General features: G+C 37.2%; 1 pseudogene; it reads right to left on the bottom strand.

Annotated features, from left to right (window-relative positions):
* Window positions 1–1,863: 1,863 nt before the first annotated feature.
* On the bottom strand, window positions 1,864–2,444 carry LOC111544764 (annotated as a pseudogene).
* Between the last annotated feature and the right edge of the window lie 1,934 nt (window positions 2,445–4,378).

Below are 4,378 nucleotides of genomic sequence, written 5' to 3' on the forward strand. Positions count from 1 at the left end.
TATATAAATTATATAAATTTTTATATAAATTATATATAAATTATATAAATTTTTATATAAATTATATATAAATTATATAAATTTTTATATAAATTATATATAAATTATATAAATTTTTATATAAATTATATATAAATTATATAAATTTTTATATAAATTATATATAAATTATATAAATTTTTATATAAATTATATATAAATTATATAAATTTTTATATAAATTATATAAATTAGAAAACTCAAGCATACTGTCAACCTCACCTCTAGGGGCCTGCCAGGGCTTTAGTTATAGGTCTAGAAGCAAACAGGGGTGTTGGGGTTGCACCTGAGGAGAATCAACCTTATCTTGCCTGGCAACTGCCACAGGGGAGACCGCCACTGTTGCCTCAGGCAACACAGGGTTTGTCTCCTCAGACAAAGATGGAAAGGTGGATGGCAGCGTGGGTCGGGGAGGGTTTGTTGCCACTACTGGGATTGGGGAAACTGTTTCTTCTGGCAAGAAAGGTTCATCAGAGTTTACAAACTCAGTCTCCCCAGCTTCTTCAGGGTCCTCCCACACATCCTCATTCCAAGTTGCTGGTTCCATTCTTTTCCAATCAATGCCCTCACTTTAACAGTACACACCTGGTGAGGCTGTACATACACCTTTCCTTGCAGGTTAGCCACTTGCATGATTACAGCTTGTGTCTGTTTCTTCATAATTTCATCTCTTTCTGTACAGGAGATAAGATTCTCATTCAGGGCAGTCTTAGCAGATTTGGGGATCAGTATCTGCTTCTGAAGCTGGGAGAGAGAATCCCTGAGTTCATCATTTTCTTTCATCACTTTGTCCACTGAACTTAGGAGTAACCAGCTTCCTTATCTTCCTTGTTTTTTCACATATGGTCAAAGTTATTATGTATAGAGTCAGTAAACTCTTTGCCTCTCATGAGTGATTAATCAGGAGTGGTTAAATTCAGTTATTTTGCATGCATCTCTAAACAGTTCATGCCAAGGACTATCAGTGTTCTCCATATTGTCAGGAGTAGAGTCCTTAGCATTTTTGGGCCTAATCATATGAAGCAGCCAACTCCAGAAACCCCAAAATCAATGAAAGCAATCCATCCTTAATATTCTGTTCCTCCAGAACCACTTCTGGTACCAAAATCTGTATTAGTCAGGGTTCTCTATAGGGACAGAGCTAATGGAATATATATTACATATATAATATATATTCCAAGATGGAATATATATAAAATGTATATATAAATTCCAAAATAGGATATATATATATTCCAAAATGGAATATTTATATTGCAAAAATGGAATTATATATACATACACACACATACATATGTGTGTGTATATATATATATATGTGTGTGTGTGTGTGTATATGTGTGTGTATATATATATATATAAAGGGGAGCTTTTTAAGTATTAGCTGATATCAACACAAAGTCCCACAATAGGCCATCTGCAGGCTTAGGAGCAAGGAGAGCCAGTTCAAGTTCCAAAACTGAAGAACTTGGAGTCTGGTTTTTGAGGGCAAGAAGCATCCAGCATGGGAGAAAGATGTAGCCTGGGAGGTTAGACCAGTCTCTCTTTTCAAAAGCTTCTGACTGCTTATATTCTAGTCACGCTGGCAGCTGATTAGATTGTGCCCACCCAGATTAAGGATGGGTTTGCCTTTCCCAGCCAACTGACTCAAATGTTAATCTCCTTTGGCAACACTCTCACAGACACACCCAGGATTAATACTTTGTATTCTTTTTTTTTTTTTTTCCCAAATCAACAGGTCTTTTATTGCATCATTTAAGTATCACAAGTAGGTCTTAGGAGTCATCTGGCATCTTCTTTCTGTAGCTGGATAACTCTTAGATCTTATTCATCAGGCTGCTGAACAGTTTCTTTTTCAGAGACATAGATGCCATTCAAAAATTTCCTGATATCTTTGTTTTTAACTGTTGTGGCTTCCTGAATCAAAGTCGCTGAATTTGAAACAAGCTCAATGTCATTTCCTTCAAGGATTAATTCATGTTTCTGGGCTTGAGACACTGAACAAGCAACACCTGGTCTCATCCGAACCCTGCGGATGTATTTTTCACCCAAGAAATTTCGGATTTCAACAAGAGACCCATTCTCCTGGATAACGACGTTGATCGGGAAGCGAGCATACACAGACCTCATCTTGTAACAGAAGCCCAGTGTAACACCCTTGATCATGTTCTGTACATGACTACAAACAGTCCGAACGCTAGCCAGTTCCTTTCTGTTACCCCACCATTTGTCAACCCGAAGCATCTTTTTTTTCTTTCCAAGAAGACTGAGATCTACATTGATGTGATTGAAGCCCCTCCACAGGGTTCCTCTGGGGCCCTTCACGATAACTGTGCATCCCTTCAGAGTAATATCGACATTTTCTGGAATGTCGACAGTCTGATTGCTGAGAATGGTCTTCATTCTTGCAGTAGATGCAGCAAAGAAAGAATACTTGGTATTCTTCAATCCAATCAACTTGACACTCAGTATTAACCGTCACATGCACCCACTTCTTTGCTCATGTTGTTCCTTTTGCTGGAGATTCCTGATGTCCTTTTGAAATTTTCAACCTATTCATCCTTCCTGGCCAAATTCAAGCAACATTCCCTTATTTGTTCTCTAAGACAACACTACTTATATTTATTTTATCGTAAAAATGTACTTATGTTCCTAGAGCTTATTTTGTTCTTATATTCTTGCTCCCTGACTTTATGCCTATATTTCCCAATGATAGTAAATAACTTAAGTGCAGGAAATGTATTTTTCTTTACTTCAATTTCTTACATAAAGAGTGAATGCTCAGTAGTTGTAAACTTGATTAAAAGACCCTGAAATAGGTCCATGTATGTGGAGCACATGGTAGAGTCTATAAACCTCTTGCCTTAGTGACATTTCAGCTTATGGTGCAACATTTTTGGCTGATATATCAGTGAAGTGGATGATCCTGACAATATTTTTCTGCTCTCATGGTGGACTTCACTGTTATGTTTTGATTACTCTACTCAAGAGGAATTTGAGTATATTCACTATAAGTGGCACAGATACAATAGAAAATTTTAAAACTACATCAATCAACTAACTTGAAAAGTAACCTGAAACAAAAGGCATGAATAACAAAAAATGGGCAGGGAAAATTTAACTAGAAAGCTTAGCTTAACTAAGGCAATCTTTTGCACATTTGCTATATGGGAACATTGAAAACCTTTGCATACAGCATCTCTGACATAGATAAACTAGAGGTTGCTAAGGCACTAGATGAATTGATTAGCATATTTCATAAGCATTAATAGGATAAGTTGGATTTTTCAAGATCTGTATAGAAAACAAATATTATTTGTTTTCTGCTATTTGTTATTTATATTTCTCTAAATATCTGAAGCAGAGATATTCTGAGCTATTGATACAACTTTCCAATCTAGGACCTCTTCTGCCTGATTACCTGCTCCAGGGCTGATAGCATCAAATTTGAGTGGAAAGGAGACATTAAACAATAAGTTCATGATCCTTGGGAGCTAAGCAATCCATTGGCAGTCACCTCCAGGTGTATAAAGATTTCAGTAATATTTCCATGCAAAGACTGCCACCAGTAACAACCAAGGGTCATTAAGAGATGTAGCTTACAAGCAGATGACAGATACACCATCCCCAAACAAAAGTTTCTTCAACTTTATCCTATCCCAAATAGCTTAAGTAAAACCAGGGTGAAAGTAGGGGATGTTTACGAAGAACCAGTGGAGTTCCATTGAACTGAAAGGCAGATGGTGGATCCAGGTGGAAAGGTCAGAGACAGGAGTCCCTCCTCTTCTCTTGGCCTGTCTGCTTCACCTTATAGTTAATTGGCAGACACTTTTCTCTGCTTCTTCATGCAAGGACTAGATATGTCACCATGAGGCATGACTCCACAATCCTCAAATTTAGATGTCCTTAAAAGTTAAGTGTCATTAGGTAAGTGAGTGGAGTCACTGAATCTTAACTGTAAACTCATAGGAGGGAGGATCTGATTAATCCAGCTTAGGTCAGTATCCGCTGTTATTGAACCAAGAGCAGCATAAGGGTTGGAGAGTTTTAGAACTTTACTGCTGAAGAGGGTTTAGGGGAAAGGGTAGAACCTGGGCAGCCACTCACAAATATCTAATTTAATGAATATAGCAGTGGTTCCCAACCTTTTTGGCACTAGGGACTGATTTCATGTAAGACAGTTTTTCATGGATCAGGGCAGGGTGGGCGGGAGTATATGGTTTCAGGATGATTCAAGCCCATTTAATTTGTTGTGTCCTTTAATTCTATTATTTTTCCATTGTAATATATGATGAAATAATTATACAACTCACCCTAATGTAGGATCAGTGGGAATCCT

This window comes from Piliocolobus tephrosceles, chromosome 2, assembly GCF_002776525.5.
Source record: "Piliocolobus tephrosceles isolate RC106 chromosome 2, ASM277652v3, whole genome shotgun sequence".
Lineage (NCBI taxonomy): Eukaryota > Metazoa > Chordata > Mammalia > Primates > Cercopithecidae > Piliocolobus > Piliocolobus tephrosceles.